The 13,667-nt window shown below is 43.5% G+C and overlaps 1 long non-coding RNA gene across 1 annotated transcript; it reads left to right on the top strand.

The window, feature by feature from the left end:
- Positions 1 to 1,206: 1,206 nt before the first annotated feature.
- Positions 1,207 to 8,574, top strand: LOC139706913 (uncharacterized). The gene is made up of 3 exons (XR_011708626.1): positions 1,207 to 1,553; positions 4,613 to 4,875; positions 5,824 to 8,574. It is a non-coding gene; the product is annotated as an uncharacterized lncRNA (long non-coding RNA).
- The last annotated feature ends 5,093 nt before the right edge of the window (positions 8,575 to 13,667 follow it).

Below are 13,667 nucleotides of genomic sequence, written 5' to 3'. Positions count from 1 at the left end.
GCTCAAGGACAAGGGCATTCCCACTCAATCAAGCCAGAGATGGGACTTCTGGGGTGGAGAATCAGGAACTGGTGCTATCTAACATCATGTTACCAAAGGAACAGAATGCACCCATTAACTATGGCTACCTGCTTCCAACTTCATTTAGGGAAGAGGCTCACATGTGTGGTAACCCTGCCTTCAGAAGCCTTTTGTGTCCTCTTTCACTTCCCTGAGAATGTTGGGATGAATGAGACGCTTACCTGACAAGGGTGTCCATTGCTGTTAACCAGCATTGCCCTCCTCCTCTCCCTTGGAAACGTGTGTGTGTGTGTGTGTGTTTTGGGAGACGGCGGGGTAGAGAAGGCAGTGAAGATAATAGGGAGATGGTCAGCTAATTGCCAGGACATTGGTTAAAGGCATAGCCAGTTCTAAGGTGGTTCAAGATCCCAGGATGCTGAAAGGAGGCCACAGACCCATGTGTGTGCCTACATTGGTGCTAAGCAGAGAGAAACTGGTCCCACCTCAGGACTCACAGACACTCTCCCATATGGAAGACAGAGCTATATATTACAGCAAAGCTACATCTGCCTGCCAGATGAACAGTACCTGTAAAAACTTCCCACATTAAGCCTTGTGGGGCTAAAGCCTCTTCCAGAGTCTGCTCACAATAGGAAAATGATCCCAGAACTTTATTTTCCAAAGGACTCTGAGATTCTTGCTTTGGAACAGAGAGTAGGAAAACTGATGCTGTCTAAAGACATCCCTGGTGACTGTGAGAGTAGGCCAGGGTGACCAAGGTGAGCAACCAGGGAACAAAAGTCGATGCACAAAAAGTCAATAAATATTGATGAATTTATTATTAGTAATAGTAACAAAAATCCCTAGTATTTACTGATGACCCCCAGCATGCCAAGCCTCTTACAGATTTAATTCTCACCACCTGCAGAATGTATATGACTTTTCTTTCTTTTTTTTTTTTTGTGATGCTGGGGATTCAACCCAGGGTCTTGTGCATGCAAGACAAGCACTCTACCAACTGAGTGATATCCCCAGCCCATGTGTATGACTTTTCCTTATTTTACAGAGAAAAAAACTGCAGCTCCCAGAGGGTATATTTTTCAAAAATCACAGGGCTGTCACCAAGCTTTCCACTTATGTCCCAGTGAAACTGAAACAGAGCAACCTCCAGATAACAGGAGACAGATAGAGGGTAACAGGGCCCAAAGAGAGCAAGTGAGCTGCAAACCTCCGTCCTGCCCTCTTGGAACTGAGCAGAAGAGAGAAAGGCTGAGAGCAGAGTTCCTGAAAGCAACATGAGCGTCTTTTTTAATAAACACGCCGAAGCTTGACTCTCCAAAAACGCATGCTGTGCCTTTGAAGGCAGTTCCCTTGGAAAGCTATGTTCTCTCAGAGCTGTGATTGCTCAAATATTTTCAGAACTGCTCTTTGGCAACGGCCTTCAGGCTCACAGCACATTCCTTTGAAAATCTTCAGTTGTGGCAAATCTTCCTTTTCATCCTCTGTGGCAGATTTGATTGTTGGGCAAGTTCCAGGAGTCATTTGAGATTTAGGTGAGTCATCAAACTGGGTCACCTTATTTGGGGTCCAGATGAGGTGTGACCCTTTGTAGAGAAGTGCCCAGTGTGGTGGAAAAGACGGGAGAGTCCCTGAGGTTCTGTTGAGATGCAGTGCTGGAGTCCTTGCAGGGGAACGTGGGGGTGGGGGTGGGGAGTCCTCAAGCAAGATCTAAGGGTTCTTCATAGGCAGAGACACGATCAAACTCAATCAGGGCATAAGTGAAAACACACACGGGCCCATAAAGTGGCCTGGGAAAGATGCCACGTTAATAAAAGGGAAAAATGCAGAGGAATGTGTGAGGAGGGAGCCGTTAAGAAAATGCAAGTGCCTATAAACTCTGCTCTACAGCCCCCCAACTCCAGCCCCCAGTCATGGCTCCAACTTGTTGTTCATTAGCCCTAAAGAAACAGCCTATCTCTGTCTCTGCAGCAGAGATGGAGCTAGACATTTGGCTCATGTCTGACCTTTGCTCACCTTCAGGATCCCTTGTCCAGCCACTTCTCTGCCACACGTCTCTGGATGGAACAGCCCTTGAGTGATGTTCCTCATTATGCAGTAGGTCTTACTAGTACTGTAGCCTTGGCAGGCCAGGATGCTAAGAGCAAGAAAGAGGTAGACAGTGGCTCTGAATGCAGTGAGAAGCATGGTTTCTACTCTAGGGCACTTGGAAATACATTGTAATAGGAGTCATTTTCCCCTTCACATCCCCAAATTGCCCTTGGGGACCATCCAGTAAGTTGGCAGCAGGCCAAAGCCTTATCATATTTCTAGGCCCCAACCACCCAGTAGCCAGAGGGTTAGCTCTTAGGTGGGACTTCCTGATAGTCAATAATCAGGAAGCACCCATGAGGGTTCAGGAGGAAGGAGTCCTGGCCTGTACACCAGAGGAGCTCCCAGTTTATGGAATAGGTTGGAAAGACACTAATTTGGGGTCGGGGGAGAGTAAGAGAAATACAAAGGTAAGTACATTGGCAAAAATTGTCAAGTGATAACTTAGTGTTTGGAAGTCTGGGGGAAAAGAAAAATGAGAATGAAGACTAACTAGAATCTTCTGGTGTCACTGCCAGGAGTTTCAGGAGATGATAACTTTTATAGCAGAGATCTGAAGCATGTTAAGGGCTGGAATTGCCAAGGAAATGGGGGAGGACATTTGAATTTAGGTGACACATCTGCCATGCTTGATAATGGAGGGGATAGCTGGGCTTAGGAGATAGGCAGAAGGATGCCCCTTGCTAAAGTGGAGAGTGAACACTGTTATAAGTAGTTTGTACAAGAGGTTTAACCGTGGGCAAGATAGTTGCTAGCAGATTCCTGTTTGAGTCATTAAATACCAAGAAGGGTGACCTAGGAGTCCACAAAAATCACTTTCCCAAAGGTTTCTTTCTTTATTTCCTTTGGTACTAGGATTTGAACCCGGGGGTGCTTTATCGCTTAGCCACATCCCCAGCCCTTTTTATTTCTTAGTTTGAGATAGTCTCTTGCTAAGTTGCTTAGGGCCTGCTAAATAGCTGAGGTTGGCCTTGAACTTGTGATCCTCCCACCTCAGCCTCCCAAGCTGTTGGGGTTACAGGTGTGTGCCACCACACCAGGCACTTTCCAATACATTTCTGAAAACTGGGCTGTAATCCCATCCTCATGCCTGGTTGGTATGTCTGGAAGCAGAGACCTGGAGCCCTTGGTCCTTGGGGTCCCTTCCTACTGGAGAAGTTTGACTTTGGGCTCTGAGATGATGGTGAAAGTCTTTCATCCCCCCATCCCCCATTGCTGGGGGCTCTTGTCAGATGCAGAACTGGGCTGATTGTCTTTGTTTAGGAATCTTTGCTGAGACCCAAGAAACAGGAAGCAGCTGAGATGCCTCCACTTAATACTGCAATCTGAATACCCCATGAAGGAAGGCTCAACAGGAGACCTGACAGGATCTGCATTGTTCAGGCAGACAGCTGGGAGCAGCTGCAGGGCCCCTGGGGTCTCCTTGAGCATTGAGGATTGTGACTAACCTTCAGCCCAGGCTCACAGACATCCTGAAGAGATCAGTGGAGTGCCAGCCTGTCTGGTGCAGTACTGGCTTGGGGCAATAATCACTGGTCAATGAGAGTCAAGGGCAGAGGAATTTGGAAGCTCATAATCTTACCTAAAAGGAGTCACAATGATATTGGAGGGCTGGAAAAAAGAAGTCAGAAAGGAAGGGTTCTGCAGAGGTGGAGTTGGGGGACAGGTTCCTCCTAGCATATTTAGAGTAGCTAGCTAAATGACTCCCTGTTCCCACCCCAAGCTCCAGGTGACATTAACTAGGCAATAGGCCAAACCATTTCCAGTTGACTTGGGAAACTGCCCCTCCCCAAAAGGGAATCACATCAAAGAATCACAGTTTTAAAGCTAGAAGGGATTCCAAAGATCAACCATATATCAGCTTCACATAGCAAGGCTTAGACAAGTGAGGTGACCAATTTGAAATCACATCCCTCATTAGTGACAGAGACAGAACTTAACCTGAGTCTCCAGATGGGAAGGCCAGTGGTCAATTCATTGCCAATCCACGTGAAGCCGCTCAACCTAGAGGCTGGCATCGGGATGTGGGGGTGGAGGGAACTAAGACCAAAAGAGCAGAAATTGGACCATGTAATGTGTACATTTCAGTATAAAGTGATCAAGGTACAAATGAGATGCAAAACTAAAGACAAATAGCATGACAGATTTGGGGAAGAGAGTTATGGAGGAAAAGAGTATATATGGGTCTACCTAGTAATAGAACTTGGTTTAGTTCCTGTTCTACCACTTGCTTATTATGTCATTGGGAAAATCTCTCTGAGTCACCATTTATTCAACTATTAAATGGGACTAAAACATCATAGAATATTGTAAAAAAAAATAGCATATGTAAAAGTACCTTGCACACAAGCAAGGCTAGGCAAATGTTAGCTGTTGTTATAATTATTGGGATTCATCAAGGGATTGGTTATTGAGTCTAGAGGCCAGAATATGTTTTAGTTGAGATTCTTCTAGGAAATCTAATAATTGACTAGAGTTTCTACTTCATCTTACACATATTCAGATTTGGCAATAGCAGCTGAATTAAGCAGGACAAAATCCAAGTCCCAGCTACACAGTGAAGAGCCTTCACGATGAAGAGTCCAGTCTCTGGTTTTTGCCCAGAGAGTCTTGGCCTTCCCTGGGAAGAAGCCCCCATGGAAGAAGCCTCACAGCTCTCAACCTGAGCAGGATCCCTCAGAGCCTCTAAGGAGGTGGGAGAATAGGGAGAAGAGGAGAAGAAAAGGGGACTGCCAGCCACAGCCACATGAATGTAAAGAGACAAAGGTACTTACTGATTCCTCTCTTGTAGGCTCAATGGCACTGTTCTTTTGACTTTTGGTACTAGGCTTGGGTGGGAAATTGTGATGTGGGCATTAATCTAGAGGGTACAGGAGGGGGTACTTCGAAGAAGAAGAGTTTGGAGAAGGGAGAGTCCTGTTGTGATCTAGCTCAGAGCACAGATTTTCATAGGTAAAGCCCTGCTGTGCAGGCTGAGGTCATTCCTGGCACGAGCTCCCCACTCCTTGCAGACGCCTGCAGGTCTGTTTTAATATCTGCAGTGACCACATTCCTAAGCAGGGTGGGTAAGAGACTTTCTGGACAAGACTGCTTTCCATCAGAAATTATTCCAATTCACCAGGGTCGGATATTTTAGAGCTGGATTTTTTTTTTTTTTTAAGGAGGAAAATAAAAATTCAGAGAGAATGACTAAATGTAGGAATCAGAAACAGAGTTAGGTCCTAAAGGCTGAAAAAGGAAGGAGGGACCTGGGGTCCTATTGAAGAAGAGAATGGGACAAAGGATACAGGCAGGGGATGCTGAAAAGAAGCTCCATCTTTGGATCTAGCCCATCCAGGCCTTTCTTAGGTCCTGATGAGTCTGTCTGTTACCATCATTCATTCATCCACTCAGACCACACTTGACTTCCATCTGTATGTCAAGTACTGTGTTAGGAATACAAAGAAGTTGCATTAGCTATCCATTTCTGAATAACAATTTATCATAACACACAGCATCTTAAAGTAACACCCATCTCATTGTTTCTGTGTTCAGGGGTTTGAACACAACTTAGCTGGGTCCTCTGCCTTAGGTCTCTTACAAGGCGTAATCAAGTATTGGTCATGGCTGTGTCCCCTCTAAATGCTCACTTGGAGGAAATACTTCCAGGGTCAGGTGGTTATTGGTAAAATTCAGTCTCTGGAGGGTAGCTGAACTGAGAACCTTGTTTCCTAGCTTACTGTGGACCAGAGGATGTACTCATCCCTTGACGCGTGGTTCTCTTCAATCAATGAGCTAGCTTCATCAAGACATGCAAAATGAGAAGGTGAGCGAGAGCTGGCCTGCAGGACAGGAGTCACAATCTCATATAACCTGGCAATGGAAGTGACATCCCATGGCCTTTGTCACAGTCTATCGATTACAGGCAAATTGCTGCTTCTGCCCACATTGGAGGGGAAGGAATTACATAAAAGTGCAAATTCCCGGAGATAGGGACTATCAGGGGCTATGTTGGCTCCTGAAGCCCTCAGGTAACTCAGTCAGTGTATGACAGTTAAAATACAAGTAGTGAAACAGTAATAGGTGATGGTGATGATAATGATGATGATGGAAAATGCCAAGTATTGAATGCTTGTAGTATACCAAGAACTCTATGCATATGTATACATAGAAGCATACACACACACATATATATGCATTCAATCCTTATAAAACAAGTATATTTTTATCCCCTACTTCAATGAGGAAACAGACTTTCAGAGAGATCATAGCAGTGCAAAATCTAGGAGTTTTGGAGTCCCGATTTGTCAGAAAATAAGACTTTGCTCTTACCTCTTTCATTACATGATTCCCAGATAAATGTCAGTATAACATGGAAAGTATTGTGGTGACCCTTCTGTCTGGGGTCCTGGGAAAGGCTTCTCAGAGGCAGTGACTTGAGAGGGGCCTGATGTAACAACAAGCAGCAGGGCCCTAGAAGGAGTTTAGAGAGTGGAAGTGACACAATCCTTTGCTCTTCAGGAGCCCTTGAGGCTCAAGTGGGGAACCAGACCCAAGAAGAAATCTCGGGGCACTTGCTAGGAGCTGCAGCAAGTGCAAACTGAACAGCTGTTTGAAAGAGCTCAGAGGAGCCCTGGAAACCAGTGGCTGTTTAGATTAGTTTTCTAATTGGCTGAGTGTTAGCAAAGCCTCTTGTGTATACAATGGGAATAGTTAATCTTGTCTATTTGTGTATCCACTCATGTTCTGTCACTCCCTGGTCTTCTCAGCTGTCTGCCTCTTACTGTCGATTTTAGGTCAAGGGAGGGTTTATGTCTCTGACTGTTCATAGTGCCCCCAGCATTGGTGGGCTGCAGGAGGAATGCACCGTGGAGGAAAGTGATTCAGATGCACCCCCATCCATGTCCCTTTGCCTTGCCATAATAATCCCCATTCATCCCCAGGATGCCTGTCTTGCTGCAGGGCCCATCACCCCCCATAACCATCCCCATCATCATATCCCTCACATTTAAACAAAGTGACCTTACATATGTCACCTTATAGTTTTATGACAAACCTAGAAGTTGGGCTTTATTATTCCAAATGAGAAACCCAAAAGAGAGGCTAAGTAGCTTGCTCAGTATCACTCACCAGCTAGTAAGAAGCAGAGCCAGGACTTGAACTTGGGTCCAGCACTTTCTTTTTTTAAACCTCCCCCCCCCCCTTTTTTTTAAAGAGAGAGAGAGAGAACTTTTTAATATTTATTTTTTAGTTTTCAGTGGACACAACATCTTTATTTTATTTGTATGTGGTGCTGAGGATCGAACCCAGTGCCCCTCGCATGCCAGGCGAGTGCGCTAGCCGCTTGAGCCACATCCCCAGCCCCGGGTCCAGCACTTTTAATCTCCCACATTGTCTCTCTTGGTCTGGCTGTCCTCCTCACACACCACGTTCAAGATGCAAGTTCCTTGCTCAAGAAGCCATGTGTCAATCTAGCCACATGTTTTTACCTGTCTTTCAAGGCCCCTGCACTAGACCCATCTCAACTCTATGATGGGTTTTGGGTGAACGAAGCCAGGTTCCCTGACTCCCTGAGACATCCCAGTCTTGTTGGTTCCTTCTCTAATCAAACTGTAGACACCTTTAGATGAGAAGCTACAATGTAAAATTCTCCCATGGCACTCCAAACCCAAGTATAGAGAAAATATTTACGACTCAATTGTTAATGGAGAGAGAGAAAGAAATACAAGGCCGTAAGGATGTCTAAGAATAAGGAAGTCCTTTTTCAGATGCATTAAAGAGTCCTCTGACTAAGGAACCTCCTGCCTAAGTCATTATTCACTTGCCTTCCTGGGTCTCTCCCAGCTACCTCCTTCTTGGGGAACCTATTTTAGCCATCGGGTGACTGTTAACAATTTTCTTTCCCTTCATGACCTGAGTGTGGTCAAAAATGCCTCTTTATAATTGTCCTCAATCTCAATCTCAATCTTTATAATCTGTCCTCAATCTCTGAGATAGATGGCCTCAAAGTTGGTTAGTTATTAACTAATTAATTAATTTAGGTTTGTTTTGCCAAGAGGAATTCTATGAAAATCCCTATTGCCCATCAGCCTGGGGCTTGTGGAAAGAGGGAGCAGTGAGAAAAAAGTTTGAGGTCCCTCCTACTTTTTAAGGAGGGGACCTAGGGTCTGGGCTCCTTTCCTGGAGCACAGCCCTCTGCTTTGCAACTTTGCAGAAAGTGAGCAGCTGGCAGGAGAGTTGCATTTTTTAGGCCCTAGGCTGCGCCTTCTTATCTCAGGGAGGCTTGATTTACTTTCCTCTATCTTATCACAGTCCAGGGCTCTGGTGATGGATTTCACCTTCGGCATTTGCAAGGGGAGGTTGCTTCTTGCCAAGGGCACTCCCCCAAAGACAGAATGAGAGGAGACAGCTCTGTGCTGGATCCATCCTTTGCTTCCTGCCTCCCCCAGCTCAGGTGGAGAGAGGAGGACCCTGCCCTTACTGAACTGGAGAGAAAACTGCTGCTTAGCAAGAATATATAAAACTGCTTTTTCCCAGATTTGGCCCAGACCTGCCTTTATTTGAGATATCTCAGGGAAATAAGAAGAAAAAAATAATAGTATCCCTGTAGTGCTCTCCTCTTTATTATATGGCCATTCAAGTGCCTTTTCTAATTTAGTCTTCAAAACAACTAAAGTGGCTGGGATTGTAGCTCAGCGGTATAGCACTCACCTAGCACACACAGGGCCCTGGGTTTGATCCTCAGCACCACATAAAAAAATAAATAAATAAAACAAAGGTATTGTGTCTAACCACAAAAAAAAAAAAAAAAAAAAGGAAGCAACTTTTGTGCTCCCTTTTTACAGAGAAGGAAACTGAGGCCCAGTGGGTAAGGTAACACAAACAGTAAGAGATGGGTGTCCCACAGTGCTTTCTGAAGCTAATTCTATGTATCTTTCATGACACATCATGGGAGAGAGAATTTTCTTTTTGGAGTGTACATGATCCCCAGGGTTTCTCACTTTTCCTTTGTTAAAACAGAGCTTGGCTTATAGGAAAGTTGCCCATAATTTTACAATGGTGGAGTCATTGTTGGATCAGGGAAGTGAGCCAACAAGTAGGGATGTCTTGCTGAGCCCAGGTCTACGGACCTAGTTCATATTTATTTATTTATTTGGCACTCGGCATTGAGCCCAGGGAGGACTTCACCACTGAGCTACATCCCCAGCCCTTTTTATGTTTTATCTTGAGATGGGGTTTCATCAGCTGCCCACGCTGGTCTTTTGGAATCCTCCTGCCTAAGCCTCCAGAATAACTGTTTATAGGTGTGCCACCATGCCCATCCTAAGGGTCTAGTGTAAACAGACATGAGGAGAAAGGCTACCCTCAGAAGGGAGAAGGTGGCAAGTCAGATGGCACCTCTGTGCCTGGAAAGAAGTCAGTCATGAAACAGTCTCTCAACAAACAAGGACTGAAATCCTTCCACTTGTGTCATGTTGTGGGTGACACACAGTCACATGAGACCAGAGCTGAAGAAAAAGGCAGGCAAGTAGCATTTATTGAAGTCTCTGTGCCAGGCATGGAGCCAAGAAATTCACTTATTTTATTTGATTTTCTTAACCATCTTATGAAGTGGGTTCTACTCTCCTCATTTCAGAAGAAGCTAGAGCTCAAAAAGATTAGACAATTTGCTTATGGTCTCATTGCTGGTAAGTTGTAGAACTATAATTCAAATCCAGATGGTCCAATCCTAGATCTGCTAGTAAACTCAAAACCTTTCTTTCACGTGTATTCTGGAGTGTGGAGAGATAGATTTCCCTTTAGAGCCCAGAACATCTTCATACAGACAGATGCTTACCTTGGTCATTTCCACTACCTGACCCACCCTGCATACATCCAGAAGATTTGGGGGTTGGGAGTGAAAATAGGCATGATTAGGAGGAAGAGTTCAGGCTATTTGTCTGAACTCCAGAAAGGACTCCAGAAATTTCCTTCTTGGCTGTGTTTAAATCTTTAAGCATGGGGTCTCTGCCTTATTCATCTTTGAGTTCAATGGTGCTTAATGCTTTGCCTGACAAATAGCAGGGCCTCAATAAATGTAAGCTATGAGCTTGAACTTAGAAGACCTTACAATTAAGATACGGAAATTCAAAACTGTAGAAACTATGGTTGGCAGATTGGTCCAAAGCATACAGATTCATTGAACACGATGCCCTGAATAATAATGAAGAAAAGGGGAACTGGGCAATTTGTTGGAAGGCTTGGGGGTTATTTCAGAGGGTGCATCTTTCATGGGATCCAGGAGGTTCTATCCCAGCTCTGCAGTTCATCTGTCTGGGGCAAGCCCTTGCACTCTGTGAGCCCAAGTTCCTTGTTTGTCAAATTGAAGGATTGGAACTGTATTCTAAGATCTTTTTTTAAAAAAAAAATATTTTTTCAGTAGTTGATGGACATTTATTTTTATTTATTTATTATTTATACAATGAAAACTACAGAACCCTAAAGGGAGAAATAGAAGAAGATCTTAGAAGATGGAAAAATATACCCTGTTCATGGATAGGCAGAACTAACATCATCAAAATGGCGATATTACCAAAAGTTCTCTATAGGTTTAATGCAATGCCAATCAAAATCCCAATGGCATTTCTTGTAGAAATAGAGAAAGCAATCATGAAATTCATATGGAAAAATAAAAGACCCAGAATAGCAAAAACAATGCTAAGCAGGAAGTGTGAATCAGGCGGTATAGCGATACCAGACTTCAAACTATACTACAGAGCAATAGTAACAAAAACAGCATGGTACTGGTACCAAAACAGGCGGGTGGACCAATGGTACAGAATAGAGGACACAGAAACCAATCCACAAAACTACAACTATCTTATATTTGATAAAGGGGCTAAAAGCATGCAATGGAGGAAGGATAGCATCTTCAACAAATGGTGCTGGGAAAACTGGAAATCCATATGCAACAAAATGAAACTGAATCCCTTTCTCTCGCCATGCACAAAAGTTAACTCAAAATGGATCAAGGAGCTTGATATCAAATCAGAGACACGGCATCTGATAGAAGAAAAAGTTGGCTACGATCTACATACTGTGGGGTCGGGCTCCAAATTCCTCAATAGGACACCCATAGCACAAGAGTTAATAACTAGAATCAACAAATGGGACTTACTCAAACTAAAAAGTTTTTTCTCAGCAAAAGAAACAATAAGAGAGGTAAATAGGGAGCCTACATCCTGGGAACAAATCTTTACTCCTCACACTTCAGATAGAGCCCTAATATCCAGAGTATACAAAGAACTCAAAAAATTAGACAATAAGATAACAAATAACCCAATCAACAAATGGGCCAAAGACCTGAACAGACACTTCTCAGAGGAGGACATACAATCAATCAACAAGTACATGAAAAAATGCTCACCATCTCTAGCAGTCAGAGAAATGCAAATCAAAACCACCCTAAGATACCATCTCACTCCAGTAAGATTGGCAGCCATTATGAAGTCAAACAACAACAAGTGCTGGTGAGGATGTGGGGAAAAGGGTACACTTGTACATTGCTGGTGGGACTGCAAATTGGTGTAGCCAATTTGGAAAGCAGTTTGGAGATTTCTTGGAAAGCTGGGAATGGAACCACCATTTGACCCAGCTATTCCCCTTCTCGGTCTATTCCCTAAAGACCTAAAAAGAGCATGCTACAGGGACACTGCTACATCGATGTTCATAGCATCACAATTCACAATAGCAAGACTGTGGAACCAACCTAGATGCCCTTCAATAGACGAATGGATAAAAAAAAATGTGGCATTTATACACAATGGAGTATTACTCTGCATTAAAAAATGACAAAATCATAGAATTTGCAGGGAAATGGATGGCATTAGAGCAGATTATGCTAAGTGAAGCTAGCCAATCCCTAAAAAACAAATGCCAAATGTCTTCTTTGATATAAGGAGAGTAACTAAGAACAGAGTAGGGACGAAGAGCATGAGAAGAAGATTAACATTAAACAGGGATGAGAGGTGGGACGGAAAGGGAGAGAGAAGGGAAATTGCATGGAAATGGAAGGAGACCCTCAGGGTTATACAAAATTACATACAAGAGGAAGTGAGGGGAAAGGGAAAAATAATACAAGGGGGAGAAATGAATTACAGTAGAGGGGGTAGAGAGAGAAGAGGGGAGGGGAGGGGAGGGGAGGGGAGGGGATAGTAGAGGATAGGAAAGGCAGCAGAATACAACAGACACTAGTATGGCAGTAGGTAAAAAAGTGGATGTGTAACCGATGTGATTCTGCAATATGTATATAGGGTAAAAATGGGAGTTCATAACCCACTTGAATCAAAGTGTGAAATATGATATATCAAGAACTATGTAATGTTTTGAACAAACAACAATAAAAATTAAAAAATAAAAATAAATAAAAAATAAAAAATATTTTTTCAGTAGTTGATGGACATTTATTTTTATTTATTTATTTATTTATATGTGTTGCTGAGAAATGAACCCAGTGCCTCACATGTGCCAGGCAAGTGCTCTACCACTGAGCTACAACTCCAGCCCCTCTAAGACCTTTTTCAATGCAAACACAATGAATTTTAAATCATTACCCTCCTACCCTCCACCAACAGATTCCTGGGAGGAAGATAAAGAAGATTGTCTCTTGTTCTTTTAATTTAATTTTTCAATAAACAAGTAAAAACTGTATACATTTATGGTATACAACATAATGCTTTGATACATGCGTTCATTGTGGAGTGGCTACTTCAAGCTATTTAACAAACAAAATATCTCACACGTATTTTATTGTTGTAATCTACCTACTCTGAGCAGTTTTACAATACACAATATGTTGTTTTTAACCATAGTCACCAAGATGTACTACAGCTCTCTCAAACCCATTCCTTCTAACTAACTGAATTTTTGTGTTCTTTGACCAACATCTCCCTAATTCTCCCAGATCCTGGTCTCTGGTAACCTTTGTGATTCTGTTTCTGTGAGTTTGACTTTTTTACACTCCACATATAAGAGAGATCATGAACATTGGTCTTTCTGCACCTGGCTTATTTCATTGAACATAACGTCCTCCAGGTTCATCTAAGAAGTTTGTCTCTTAAAATAGAGGAGTTTTGCTTCAACCTGGATGTGTGAGAGGTAGTCCTACCCAAAAGCCAGGGATGGGCTGGATGCTTTATGCAGATCTTTCCAAGCCTGGATGAGTGACTGATTTTAAAGTGGAGATAGCTCCCACTTCTAAACCCGAGTCTCCAGACAGTCAGACACAGCCTGCGGTCTACAGGGGCAGCTCCTCCCAGAGGAAGAACCAGAGAGTGAAACCACCACTCCTGTGGGCTGTTCTCAGTCCCCAGTGTCCTGGCCGACTCCCACCCAGGCTTAATTTGCACTGCTAATCTGTTATGTCTTTCTTGGTAATTTAGCACTTTCAGACAGTTATGGTTAGATTCTGTTTATTTTTCTAAACCTCACAAAAACCCCATAATACAGCAAGAGAGTGAGCAGGAGGAGGGGGAGTTTTTTCTAGAAATACAAACTCAAGATTCAAATGCTCTTCCCCATCTGCAGGACAGCTGTTGTGG

Source organism: Marmota flaviventris, chromosome 9, assembly GCF_047511675.1.
Source record: "Marmota flaviventris isolate mMarFla1 chromosome 9, mMarFla1.hap1, whole genome shotgun sequence".
NCBI lineage: Eukaryota > Metazoa > Chordata > Mammalia > Rodentia > Sciuridae > Marmota > Marmota flaviventris.
The sequence above is the reverse complement of the archived record's forward strand: the minus strand, read 5'-3'. Positions and strand labels throughout refer to the sequence as shown.